This window comes from Syngnathus floridae, chromosome 10 (assembly GCF_059516105.1).
Source record: "Syngnathus floridae isolate MCC-2025c chromosome 10, RoL_Sflo_1.0, whole genome shotgun sequence".
Classification (NCBI taxonomy): Eukaryota; Metazoa; Chordata; class Actinopteri; order Syngnathiformes; family Syngnathidae; genus Syngnathus; species Syngnathus floridae.
Window position 1 is genome coordinate 16,080,007 of NC_142422.1, and position 15,056 is coordinate 16,095,062.

A 15,056-nucleotide genomic window follows, 5' to 3' on the forward strand; every position below is an offset into this window, starting at 1 on the left:
TTTAGCCTCAACCAACATTCACAGATACAACGCAACGCAAACTACACAAACGTAAATCTTTTTAAACACAATGAGTTGTACTTACCGTGTACGCTCTAGACGGTCCACTTGCAAGCGGAAAATAAAGATATTTCTGTTGATAATCGTCGTGTTTGTATCCGGTGTCTCGCTCAAGGCCATTGCGCCCACAGATTTGAATTTTGGCGAGAGTTCAGCCTATTGACGTCATTTCCGCGGTGTAATACCCGTATATCTGAAACGGCAAAGTTAAGAGTAGAGTTAAATAAAGTTTTTAGTCAACGCAATAATTTACAACCGTTGACCAGTCGAAATAATCGTCGAAATTTGGCGTCTGTGGCTGGAAGCAGACGCCGAGTTCGACATTCCTCCCAAACGCCACACTCCCTTGCTTTTCAGGGCTAAAAAAAAACAGTTGTAATTACCTTGTACGCTCTAGACGGTCAAGTTGCAAGCTGAAAACAAAAATATTTGCCTTGTTAGTCATCGTGTTACTAACAGCTGTGTCTTGTTTGCCAGAACTGCCGCTTTCCTACTTCCTGTTGCAAGCCACGCCCACGGATTATAATTTTGCCGTGAGTTCCGCCTATTGACGTCATGTCCGCGTCACATGACTGCGACGTAATATTATCTAAAACTGTTTGTGCGGTATTGTGTTGTTCTGTGCGGTATTGTGTTATTCTGTGCGGCGTCGTGTTGTTCTGTGCGGCGTCGTGTTGTTCAGTGCGACGTCGTGTTGTTCAGTGCGGCATGGTGTTGTTCAGTGCGGCATGGTGTTGTTCAGTGCGGCATGGTGTTGTTCAGTGCGGCATAATGTTGTTCAGTGCGGCATAATGTTGTTCAGTGCGGCATGGTGTTGTTCAGTGCGGCATGGTGTTGTTCAGTGCGGCATGGTGTTGTTCAGTGCGGCATAATGTTGTTCAGTGCGCCATAATGTTGTTCAGTGCGGCATGGTGTTGTTCAGTGCGGGATGGTGTTGTTCAGTGCAGGATGGTGTTGTTCAGTGCGGCACGGTGTTGTTCAATGCGGCATGGTGTTGTTCAGTGCGGGATGGTGTTGTTCAGTGCGGCATGGTGTTGTTCAGTGCGGCATAATGTTGTTCAGTGCGGCATGGTGTTGTTCAGTGCGGCATGGTGTTGTTCAGTGCGGCATGGTGTTGTTCAGTGCGGCATGGTGTTGTTCAGTGCGGAATGGTGTTGTTCAGTGCGGCATGGTGTTGTTCAGTCCGGGATGGTGTTGTTCAATGCGGGATCGTGTTGTTCAGTGCAGGATGGTGTTGTTCAGTGCAGGATGGTGTTGTTCAGTGCGGAATGGTGTTGTTCAGTGCGGCATGGTGTTGTTCAGTGCGGCATGGTGTTGTTCAGTGCAGGATGGTGTTGTTCAATGCGGGATGGTGTTGTTCAGTGCGGGATGGTGTTGTTCAGTGCAGGATGGTGTTGTTCAGTGCGGCATGGTGTTGTTCAATGCGGCATGGTGTTGTTCAGTGCAGGATGGTGTTGTTCAGTGCGGCATGGTGTTGTTCAATGCGGCATGGTGTTGTTCAATGCGGCATGGTGTTGTTCAGTGCGGCATGGTGTTGTTCAGTGCGGCATGGTGTTGTTCAGTGCAGCGTAATGTTGTTCAGTGCGGCATGGTGTTGTTCAGTGCGGAATGGTGTTGTTCAGTGCGGCATGGTGTTGTTCAGTGCAGGATGGTGTTGTTCAGTGCGGCATGGTGTTGCTCAGTGCGGCATGGTGTTGTTCAGTGCGGGATGGTGTTGTTCATTGCGGCATGGTGTTGTTCATTGCGGCATGGTGTTGTTCAGTGCGGCATGGTGTTGTTCAGTGCGGCATAATGTTGTTCAGTGCGCCATAATGTTGTTCAGTGCGGCATGGTGTTGTTCAGTGCGGGATGGTGTTGTTCAGTGCAGGATGGTGTTGTTCAGTGCGGCATGGTGTTGTTCAGTGCGGCATGGTGTTGTTCAGTGCGGCATAATGTTGTTCAGTGCGGCATAATGTTGTTCAGTGCGGGATGGTGTTGTTCATTGCGGCATGGTGTTGTTCAGTGCGGCATGGTGTTGTTCAGTGCGGCATGGTGTTGTTCAGTGCGGGATGGTGTTGTTCAGTGCAGGATGGTGTTGTTCAGTGCGGCATGGTGTTGTTCAGTGCGGCATGGTGTTGTTCATTTCGGCATAATGTTGTTCAGTGCGGCATAATGTTGTTTAGTGCGGCATGGTGTTGTTCAGTGCGGGATGGTGTTGTTCAGTGCGTTATAATGTTGTTCAGTGCGGCATGGTGTTGTTCAGTGCGGCATGGTGTTGTTCAGTGCGGCATGGTGTTGTTCAGTGCGGCATAATGTTGTTCAGTGCGGCATAATGTTGTTCAGTGCGGCATGGTGTTGTTCAGTGCGGGATGGTGTTGTTCAGTGCGGGATGGTGTTGTTCAGTGCGGCATGGTTTTCAATGCGGAATGGTGTTGTTCAGTGCAGGATGGTGTTGTTCAGTGCGGCATGGTGTTGTTCAGTGCGGCATAATGTTGTTCAGTGCGGCATGGTGTTGTTCAGTGCGGCATGGTGTTGTTCAGTGCGGCATGGTGTTGTTCAGTGCGGCATAATGTTGTTCAGTGCGGCATGGTGTTGTTCAGTGCGGCATGGTGATGTTCAGTGCGGCATAATGTTCAGTGCGGCATAATGTTGTTCAGTGCGGCATGGTGTTGTTCAGTGCGGGATGGTGTTGTTCAGTGCAGGATGGTGTTGTTCAGTGCGGCATGGTGTTCAGTGCGGGATGGTGTCTTTCAGTGCGGCATGGTGTCGTTCAGTGCGGCATGGTGTCTTTCAGTGCGGCATGGTGTCGTTCAGTGAGGCATGGTGTTGTTCAGTGCGGCATGGTGTTGTTTAGTGCGGCATGGTGTTGTTCAGTGCGGGATGGTGTTGTTCAGTGTGGCATGGTGTTCAGTGCGGCATGGTGTTGTTCAGTGCGGTATCGTGTTGTTCAGTGCGGTATCGTGTTTCTCAGTGCGGTATCGTGTTGTTCAGTGCAGTATCGTTGTGTTGTTCGTATTGTGTTTAACACTTAGCCTCTAACACTTAGCCTCTAACACTTAGCCTCTAGCATCTAGAAGGTAAATAAATAGGAAGGAAGGACTCACCGGTGACGTCTTCGCCCACGTCCAAGCGTTGTACTTTGTATTTTCATCCTTCTGACAGTGGAAAACATAGCCAACAAACACCGTGGAACCTAAACGAATGAAAGAAAACTATCATTTGGCCACAACCAACATTCACAGATACAACACAATGTGACGTGCGGGGTTGAGGTTAAAGGTTGAGTGAAGGGCCCTCGTTTTAAACTACTTTTTTGAAAAGGATTGGGAACAAGTAAGACGTATTTAATTTATTTAATGGGAAGTAGTAAGAGCTATTGAATTTAATCTATGTATTATATTCTATTGTATTGTATTCTGTTGTATTCTTTTGGATTGTATTCACACTAACCCCACTAAAACTTCAGCCCACAAAAACTCGCCTCTGGCGCCTAGCCTCTGGCACTTAGCCTCTAACACTTAGCCTTTAACACTTAGCCTTTAACACTTAGCCTTTAACACTTAGCCTAGAAGGTGAATAAATAGGGTTAAAGGTTGAGTGAAGGGACCTCGTTTTAAACTACTTTTTTGTAAAGGAGTGGGAACAAGTAAGACGTATTTAATTTATTTAATGGGAAGTAGTAAGACTTATTAAATTTATTTAATCTACTTTTCTTCCCAGGCAAAATTTGATGTGCTGCAATTCCAAATTTCCAAAGTGAATGAAGGAATGAAGTCCTTTAAATTATGATTTTGTATAAATACTAGGCATTAACACAAAATCGACGGCACAAAATGGGCAGACTTTACTTGTTTGAAAAGGACTGGTTACAAGACAGACTTTTTTAATTTATTTAATGGGAAGAAGACTTATTTAGTTTAATTGATCTATTTTTGTTCCCTGGCAAAATTCGATTTGCTGCAATTCCAAATTTCCAAAGTGAATGAAGGAAAGAAGTCGTTTAAATTATGATTTTGTTTAAATACTAGGCATAGACACAAAATCTACGGCACAAAATGGGCAGACTTTACTTGTTTGAAGAGGACTGGTTACAAGACAGACTTTTCTGATTTATTTAATGGGAAGAAGACTTATTTAGTTTATTTAATCTATTTTTGTTCCCTGGCAAAATTGGATTTGCTGAAATTGTATTTTGCCAAATCTTGCCTTGAGACCTGATAGGAAGTATTAAACGCTTAGTTAAATCAATACAAGTTGGTAATAAGAGCGAGTAATGTTGGTTGAACCGATGAATGAAGGTTGAAAGCAATTTAAATTATGACTTTGTATAAATACTAGATATTAACAGAACATCTACTGCGCGAAATGGGCAGAGTTTACTTGTTTGAGAAGGAGTGGCTTATTCAAAACTAAGATTTATTTAATCTGTTTGTTCCCAGGCAAAATTGGATGTGATGCAATTCCAAATTTCACCACATGATGGTGCCCAATTTTGACTTCATAGGACATATTAAACACTTAGCTTGTTATTATGTTCAAGGTAATCAGATTTGTTTATTATTCTAATGGCCTCTTCAAAACTATTCTGGATTACTACTTTGGATCTATTCTACATTACTTGGCAACAACATACTCTGTAACAGATTAGGCAGTATAATCATATCTGTTAACTTGAGAGTGCCCACACTCAATCTACTTATCGTGATGTGTTAAATCAATTACTGTTAGACATTATTTGTCTGATAATCTACCAAATCTTTGAATTGAAGAATTTGTGATTTAATTAATAGCTTGTTGTTATGTTAAGGGTAATCAGACTTGTATATAATTCTAATGGCCTTCTTTTGAAAACTATTCTGAATTACAACTTTGGATCTTATATTACTTTGCAACAATCTACTCCGTGACAGATTAGGCAGTATAATCACATATGTTAACTTCAGTGCCCACACTGTATTTATTTATGGTTATTTGTTAAATCAAGTACTGTTAGACATGAAATAGGAAGTGTTTAACATAAATGTTATGGCTACTCACCATTGTAGCTCGCTCCTGGTCAATGATACGAGCCTCTTCTTGCAGTGGAAAACTTGCAGCCAACAAACACCGTGGAACCTAAAGGAATGAAATTAAACATTAACATTTCGCCTCGACCAATTTTCACACGTACAACGCAACGCGGCTACACTTCTGCTATTACAAACGTAAATCTCCTTAAACACAATGAGTGTTACTTACCGTGTACGCTCTAGACGGTCCAGTTGCAAGCAGAAAATAAAGATATTTCTGTTGATAATCGTCGCTGCTCAGTGGCTCACGGCCATCGCGCCAACAGATTTGAATTTTGGCGGAGGTTCGGGCAATTACGTCATATCCACGGCACATGACTGCGACGTAATACCCGCTTATCTGAAACGGCAGTTAAAAGTAGAGTTACATCAAGTTTTCTTGGAACCTAAACGAATGAAAGAAAACTATCATTTGGCCACAACCAACATTCACAGATACAACACAACGTGCGGGGTTGGGGTTAAAGATTGAGTGAAGGGCCCTCGTTTTAAACTACTGTTTTGAAAAGGAGTGGGAACAAGTAAGACGTATTTAATTTATTTAATGGGAAGTAGTAAGACTTATTAAATTTATTTAATCTACTTTTCTTCCCAGGCAAAATTTGATGTGCTGCAATTCCAAATTTCCAAAGTGAATGAAGGAATGAAGTCCTTTAAATTATGATTTTGTATAAATACTAGGCATTAACACAAAATCGACGGCACAAAATGGGCAGACTTTACTTGTTTGAAAAGGACTGGTTACAAGACAGACTTTTTTAATTTATTTAATGGGAAGAAGACTTATTTAGTTTAATTGATCTATTTTTGTTCCCTGCCAAAATTCGATTTGCTGCAATTCCAAATTTCCAAAGTGAATGAAGGAAAGAAGTCGTTTAAATTATGATTTTGTTTAAATACTAGGCATAGACACAAAATCTACGGCACAAAATGGGCAGACTTTACTTGTTTGAAGAGGACTGGTTACAAGACAGACTTTTCTGATTTATTTAATGGGAAGAGGACTTATTTAGTTTATTTAATCTATTTTTGTTCCCTGGCAAAATTGGATTTGCTGAAATTGTATTTTGCCAAATCTCGATTTGAGACCTGATAGGAAGTATTAAACGCTTAGTTAAATCAATACAAGTTGGTAATAAGAGCGAGTAATGTTGGTTGAACCGATGAATGAAGGTTGAAAGCAATTTAAATTATGACTTTGTATAAATACTAGATATTAACAGAACATCTACTGCGCAAAATGGGCAGAGTTTACTTGTTTGAGAAGGAGTGGCTTATTCAAAACTAAGATTTATGTAATCTGTTTGTTCCCAGGCAAAATTGGATGTGATGCAATTCCAAATTTCACCACATGATGGTGCCCAATTTTGACTTCATAGGACATATTAAACACTTAGCTTGTTATTATGTTCAAGGTAATCAGATTTGTTTATCATTCTAATGGCCTCTTCAAAACTATTCTGGATTACTACTTTGGATCTATTCTACATTACTTGGCAACAACATACTCTGTAACAGATTAGGCAGTATAATCACATATGTTAACTTGAGAGTGCCCACACTCAATCTACTTATCGTGATGTGTTAAATCAATTACTGTTAGACATTATTTGTCTGATAATCTACCAAATCTTTGAATTGAAGAATTTGTGATTTAATTAATAGCTTGTTCAGGGTAATCAGACTTGTATATAATTCTAATGGCCTTCTTTTGAAAACTATTCTGAATTACAACTTTGGATCTTATATTACTTTGCAACAATCTACTCCGTGACAGATTAGGCAGTATAATCACATATGTTAACTTCAGTGCCCACACTGTATTTATTTATGGTTATTTGTTAAATCAAGTACTGTTAGACATGAAATAGGAAGTGTTTAACATAAATGTTATGGCTACTCACCATTGTAGCTCGCTCCTGGTCAATGATACGAGCCTCTTCTTGCAGTGGAAAACTTGCAGCCAACAAACACCGTGGAACCTAAAGGAATGAAATTAAACATTAACATTTCGCCTCGACCAATTTTCACACGTACAACGCAACGCGGCTACACTTCTGCTATTACAAACGTAAATCTCCTTAAACACAATGAGTGTTACTTCACTGGTTTCTTTTATATCAAACAAATTGTTTTAGGTTATTCACCTGACATGTTTCGGCGGTTTCTTCCGCCTTCATCAGAGTGTCACAGATGTGATAGTGACGCATCTTTATCAGCTGATGGATGAAGGCGTGGCTCACCTGTCAGATTTGACAGGTGAGCCACGCCCTCTGCTGTCCATTCACCTCTCCAGAATGCTGTTCCAGGTTGTAGAGAGCATATAGGCTCCCTCATCCCTGTTGATGGTTCTCGGGCCCCGCTTGCGGATCTCAATGGCCTCCCTGATCCAACGCTGATGTTTATTTTCTTCAGTGCGGATGACTCTGGCCTTTTCCCAGTTCATGATGTGGTTTTCTCTTTTACAGTGATCGGTTATGGCTGACTTGTAGTGCTCCTGTTCTGCTTGTAGTTTTATTGCTCTTGTTTGTCTTGTTGCCGTCTCCTTCTCACACTCCTTCTTGTGTTCTATTTTTCTTGTGATGAAGTTCCTCCCTGTCTCTCCAATGTATGATTTATTGCATGATTTGCATGGAATTTCGTATATGGAATTGCATTTGTTTTCCGGGTTGACTTTGTCTTTTGGGTGGACCAGTATTCGACGGAGTGTTGTATGTGGTTTGATAGGTGTGGTTATGTTATGTTTATTCATGGCTCTTTTGATGCGTTCCGTAATTCCTCTGACATACGGCAAAATCACCATTCCACTGGGTTCTTGTTTCCGTGTTTGTTTCTTTCTTTTCCCCTGTGTTTTGTATCCTTTGTTTTTTACCTGTTCTGCACCTTTGGTTATTGCCCATTGTGGATACTGACATTTTTTAAGTGCCTGTTGTATGTATTGTTCTTCCTGTGCTACGTCCTCCGGATCCGTGATTATTGTTGTGCGTTCATATAGTGTTCTGACAACTGACAGTTTATGTATAGTGGGATGTTCTGATGTCCAGAGGAGGTATTGGTCGGTGTGTGTGGGTTTTCTGTGTACTTTTATTTTTATGTCTCCGTTGTTTGTATGGTGTATGTTGATGTCTAGAAAGGCTATGGCTTGGTCTGTCTCTGGGAAAAGGCCAGAGTCATCCGCACTGAAGAAAATAAACATCAGCGTTGGATCAGGGAGGCCATTGAGATCCGCAAGCGGGGCCCGAGAACCATCAACAGGGGTGAGGGAGCCTATATGCTCTCTACAACCTGGAACAGCATTCTGGAGAGGTGAATGGACAGCAGAGGGCGTGGCTCACCTGTCAAATCTGACAGGTGAGCCACGCCTTCATCCATCAGCTGATAAAGATGCGTCACTATCACATCTGTGACACTCTGATGAAGGCGGAAGAAACCGCCGAAACATGTCAGGTGAATAACCTAAAACAATTTGTTTGATATAAAAGAAACCAGTGAAGTGATTAAATAAGGAAAAACAAAATGAACTTAGTACAAGTACAATGAGTGTTACTTACCGTGTACGCTCTAGACGGTCCAGTTGCAAGCAGAAAATAAAGATATTTCTGTTGATAATCGTCGCTGCTCAGTGGCTCACGGCCATCGCGCCAACAGATTTGAATTTTGGCGGAGGTTCGGGCAATTACGTCATATCCGCGGCATTTGACTGCGACGTAATACCCGCTTATCTGAAACGGCAGTTAAAAGTAGAGTTACATCAAGTTTTCTTGGAACCTAAACGAATGAAAGAAAACTATCATTTGGCCACAACCAACATTCACAGATACAACACAACGTGCGGGGTTGAGGTTAAAGATTGAGTGAAGGGCCCTCGTTTTAAACTACTGTTTTGAAAAGGAGTGGGAACAAGTAAGACGTATTTAATTTATTTAATGGGAAGTAGTAAGACTTATTAAATTTATTTAATCTACTTTTCTTCCCAGGCAAAATTTGATGTGCTGCAATTCCAAATTTCCAAAGTGAATGAAGGAATGAAGTCCTTTAAATTATGATTTTGTATAAATACTAGGCATTAACACAAAATCGACGGCACAAAATGGGCAGACTTTACTTGTTTGAAAAGGACTGGTTACAAGACAGACTTTTTTAATTTATTTAATGGGAAGAAGACTTATTTAGTTTAATTGATCTATTTTTGTTCCCTGCCAAAATTCGATTTGCTGCAATTCCAAATTTCCAAAGTGAATGAAGGAAAGAAGTCGTTTAAATTATGATTTTGTTTAAATACTAGGCATAGACACAAAATCTACGGCACAAAATGGGCAGACTTTACTTGTTTGAAGAGGACTGGTTACAAGACAGACTTTTCTGATTTATTTAATGGGAAGAGGACTTATTTAGTTTATTTAATCTATTTTTGTTCCCTGGCAAAATTGGATTTGCTGAAATTGTATTTTGCCAAATCTCGATTTGAGACCTGATAGGAAGTATTAAACGCTTAGTTAAATCAATACAAGTTGGTAATAAGAGCGAGTAATGTTGGTTGAACCGATGAATGAAGGTTGAAAGCAATTTAAATTATGACTTTGTATAAATACTAGATATTAACAGAACATCTACTGCGCAAAATGGGCAGAGTTTACTTGTTTGAGAAGGAGTGGCTTATTCAAAACTAAGATTTATGTAATCTGTTTGTTCCCAGGCAAAATTGGATGTGATGCAATTCCAAATTTCACCACATGATGGTGCCCAATTTTGACTTCATAGGACATATTAAACACTTAGCTTGTTATTATGTTCAAGGTAATCAGATTTGTTTATCATTCTAATGGCCTCTTCAAAACTATTCTGGATTACTACTTTGGATCTATTCTACATTACTTGGCAACAACATACTCTGTAACAGATTAGGCAGTATAATCACATATGTTAACTTGAGAGTGCCCACACTCAATCTACTTATCGTGATGTGTTAAATCAATTACTGTTAGACATTATTTGTCTGATAATCTACCAAATCTTTGAATTGAAGAATTTGTGATTTAATTAATAGCTTGTTCAGGGTAATCAGACTTGTATATAATTCTAATGGCCTTCTTTTGAAAACTATTCTGAATTACAACTTTGGATCTTATATTACTTTGCAACAATCTACTCGGTGACAGATTAGGCAGTATAATCACATATGTTAACTTCAGTGCCCACACTGTATTTATTTATGGTTATTTGTTAAATCAAGTACTGTTAGACATGAAATAGGAAGTGTTTAACATAAATGTTATGGCTACTCACCATTGTAGCTCGCTCCTGGTCAATGATATGAGCCTCTTCTTGCAGTGGAAAACTTGCAGCCAACAAACACCGTGGAACCTAAAGGAATGAAATTAAACATTAACATTTCGCCCGGACCAACATTCACACGTACAACGCAACGCGGCTACACTTCTGCTATTACAAACGTAAATCTCCTTAAACACAACGAGTGTTACTTACCGTGTACGCTCTAGGCAAAATTGGATGTGATGCAATTCCAAATCTATCTGAAACGGCAGTTAAAAGTAGAGTTACATCAAGTTTTCTTTTTTAATCAACACAATCATTTACAACCGTTGACCAGAAAGAATCGTCGAAATTCGACGTCCCCCACAAACGCCACGCTCACTCGCTTTTCAGGGCAACAAAAGTACTTCTTTTTAAAAACGATGAGTTGTACTTACCGTGTACGCTCTGGACGGTCCAGTTGCAAGCAGAAAATAAAAATATTTCTCTTGTTAGTCGTATGTTACCATCCGCTGTGTCTTTGTCAACATCGCCGCCATTTTCCTACTTCCTGCTGCGAGCCACGCCCACGGATTTAAATTTGGGCGGAAGCTCTTTCCATTGGCGTCGTTTTCGCGTATAGCAAATCCGATTGGTTGGGAAGGGGGCACGGTTATGCAGCCGAGGAGTCCTGTGATCGGTGGGATGTAAAGTAGGCGTCGACGTCACGTCCGCGTCACGTGACCACGACGTGGCAGACGTCAAATAGCAACCGCTGTTTTGTTTAGTAGACTTACAGTTGTTATGCATTGACATAATGGCGCACACACCAAATAGATTTAAATAAATTAAATAATTCTTCTGCCCACTCTCTTTTAAACAAGTTAACTCTCCCCGCGGATTTGAATTCCGGCGAAAGTTACGCCCATCGACGTCACGTATGTCACGTGACCACGACGTGGCAGATGTCATATAGCAACCGCTGTTTTGTTTAGTAGATTTACAGTTGTTATGCATTGGCATAATGGTGTGCACTCAAAATAGATTTAAATAAATTAAATATTTCTTCTGCCTACTCCCTTTTAAACAAGTTAACTCTGCCCACGTCCATTGACGTCTTGTCTGCGTCACGTGACCACGACGTAGCGACGTCATATAGTAACCGCTGTTTTGACCAGTAGACTTAGTTATTATGCGTTGACATAATGGCGCACTGGTTAGCATGGCCACCTCTTAAGCATGATGATGCGGGTTCGACGCCTGATCAATGTTAGCATGGAGTGAGCTGAAGTGCATGGCGCTGAAGATTTGAATCTTTGAAATGCGCTGAGGTCTGACATATCAGGCAGAATGGTTTGCCATCACGTTCAACAAAAAATAGAAACTTTCCCACTCTGATTAAAACGTCCTGTGTTCATCTACGTATTTTCGTTTTGCTGTGCATCTTTTCCCTGCCATTTCGAGAGCCCAATTGACACTCATAGTTTAAAGAAATGTGTTTGCCCATCCTACTTTGTGGAATTTCACCACATGCGCTTTTGACCAAAATACCAAATTGAACTCAAGTGAAGCCAACACGCACAACCCCCCCCCCCCCACACACACACACACACACACACACAAATGTTGATATGAACATAAAAGAGCCGCATGCGGTTCGGGAGTTGCGGCTTGGCCAAACCTGTACTATACAACTTTATTTGTATAAAATTTTCACAACAGCTGTCACACAAACAAAGCGGGAAAAACCGAAGACGTGCGTGTTCCGCCCACGCTGGATTTATTTGCACCTTTGAAAAGACACCGTATTGCCGCAGATGTGGCAAAGAGTACTTTTGGGCATCTGAGACGGAAGGATGTCCAAAGCATCACGTCACCTGCTCTGGTAGGCATGGTGGTGGGACGTTGAGGTCAACCGCTTTGGGGTTGGCTGACTCTTTGATCGCAGGATGCCACACACTTGAAGACAGAAGCAGAAAAGCAGAGCTAAATGCAAAATGTACTCACCGGTGACTCCAATTTTTTTCCCCCCTGAAGAAACAGCTGGACGGGTGGCCCCGGCTGGCCAGTGGGACTCTTGTTATTCTGACCCTTTTTAGTGCGCGTTTGGGGCAACAACCGTTTTTTGTGGCGCTCTCTTCTGGTTCAAAAGTGCCCTGCATGTGAATTTGCTTTTCCTGCCTTCTGATTGGATGAGCGCCGGTGTGACGCGGTGCCTCTGTCACCGTGGCGGGGGGTATACGTTGGCATCGGAGCGTCTGCCAACGTCTGAGACCGGCTGGCAGTGTATCGGAGGTGTCGAGTGCGGTGCCGCTGGAGCTCACTCACCAGCTGGTGTTAGGGCCACAGAATGAAGGCCAAGGAGAAGAATAGAAAGAGAAACAGAAACTTCTCCTCCAATTGTTTGATTTGTCTCTTCTGAGCTTCGATGAATTCTTTCAGCTCTTTGTTCCTCTAGGACGGACAAATGGAAAGTGGCATTCAAAAGCCAGTAAGCGTGCAAGTAAGTGCCGGGCTGGCTTTGGGCCCTTACCTGTTGCGCGCTGTGCAGCAGATCCATTCTCTCTTGGAGGATGCAAGCGTCGCGCTCCCTCAACTCGCACATCAGGGCTCGCTTCCATTGGTCCACGGCGCTCCTAAGCTCTTCTCTCTGATCCGCCGTCAGCACGTCATTCACGCCAGCGTGGCTGGCTTTTTCGCCGTCCGTGGCGGGGCAGTCCCGCTGCGGTAGCGCCTCGTACAACATGGCCTCCAGCTCCAGGATCCTCTGGGCCGCAATCCTCGTCCATCAGTGGTCCGGCGGGAGATTTGAGGGCGGCTTACCTTATGAGCCTGGTCCATGGAACACTTCCTGAAGTCCAACTCTTCATCCAGGTAGCCCTTCTGCTTGCAGAACATATCCTAGCACAGCTCAAGGTCAGAATTGTTGGGGCACATTGCCGGAGTTCCCCTTGGCTGATGTCGCGTGTCTGTCTACCTTCTCACTTTCAATGTCCAACATCTTCTGTTGAAGTGCTGACTTGGTCACTTTGATGTATTCTAACCACTGAGGAAAGGCTGCTGTCACATAAGCAGAATGCGAGAGCGTGCGTGGACGTGCGCGTTACCTTCTCGGCTAGGGTGAGAAGGGTCCTGGCGTGAATCACGACCACCTGCTCCTCGTTGGTGAGATTCTGCAAGAGCCCAAAGGCACAGCGTCAACAAGCTTCTTTCAGCGCAAAGCCTTCCAAAAGTCACATTTGAGCCGCCGAGTCTCGTGGAGTGCGAACATAAGGAGTTCGACATACACTTACGGCGTTATAGCCCAGGATGTCCAGCTTCTTCATCAGATCACTGATGACGATGTCCGGGGGAAAGGCGCAAGGAGCAATGTAAGGTGTTCTGGGACCTCGGGTTAAGGTTAGGGTTGCGAGGGACGCCTTACGTACGCTCACGCCCTCGGCCTCGCAGTAGATCTGCAAAGGGCTGAGGCCGTCTGGGAAACGGACTTGCAGAAACTTCAAGACGGGGGAGCGCCACTCCCTCTCCTGAAAGGCAGAGGCATGCATCCGTCCGTCCGTCCGTCCGTCCGTCCGTCACATCTCTGGCCTCAACACGCTTGTGCGAGTCTTCCCACCTCCAGCTCCAGGATGCGGAACTCAAGCAGTTCGTTTTGGTCTCGGATATCCTGGATGTGCTCTTTCAGACGCGCTTCTTCCGCCTCCATCCGCCTGACCTGAAAAGACAGTCAGACCTCATCTGCGGGGCTTCCCGACAGGTGTGACGCCAAGCGACTCCGCCCAGCGCCTTTCTTTCCGTCACCTTTTCGGCCAACTGCTGATTGCTCTGACGCAGCAGCTGCTTCTCCTCCACCCACTTGACATTCTAGAAGAGACAAACGCGTGGACAGCTTTGGAATGTTGTGTCATTTTCATCCACAAATTCTTTGGTTGACTGGAAAATGACATTTGCTTTTCTCCGCATTTTCCCAGCCACGTTCGGGGGGGGGGGGGGGTTGGTCCAGTAATGCCAGACGGATGAGTGACTGAAGAATGTAGCTATTTTGTCTGAGAAAAAGGTGTGCTCATTGATGAGCTTACCTGTCCTTGTTGCTTCAGCGCTGACTCCAGATCTGCTACTCTGCTTTGATAGTGACCCATTTCTACCATCAGCTTTTCTCTGGTCTGAAAGGAGGAGGAGGGAGGCTCCTCCTCCTCCTTTCAGACCAGAGAACACCCGAGGCTGGGTGAGAACGGGGAGGCTGCGACCCGGCCGGGGGTTGCGGGAAGGGGCGCCACCTTGATCTCCTTCTCGGCGTCGTAGTCCCCTTTCGCTGGTCTGGGCTAGCAGAGCGTAGGCTCGTTGCAGCGCTTGATATTCTTGCGTCAGCTGGCGGTAGCGAAGCTCCGCCTCTTCATGCACACACCAATGCAACACAGCACTAGTACCAGAATCAGTCAGACCGGCGACAAAGCACCCGCGACGCAAAGACGAGTCCGATTCCAGGCTGAAGAGGAATGTTTGGTGCCAATACGCTGGCAGAAATGGCGGGCTACCTCTTCGGGTTCCGTGTCGGGGGTTCTGTCGGAGTGAAAAGACAAGGACGATCCGTCCGAGTCCACCAACACGTCTTCGTCGTAGCCGTAAAATGTTTCGATGACCTGCGGGCGCGGAAGCAAACATCTCTCTGAACAAACTGAAGCGACACCTCACGAT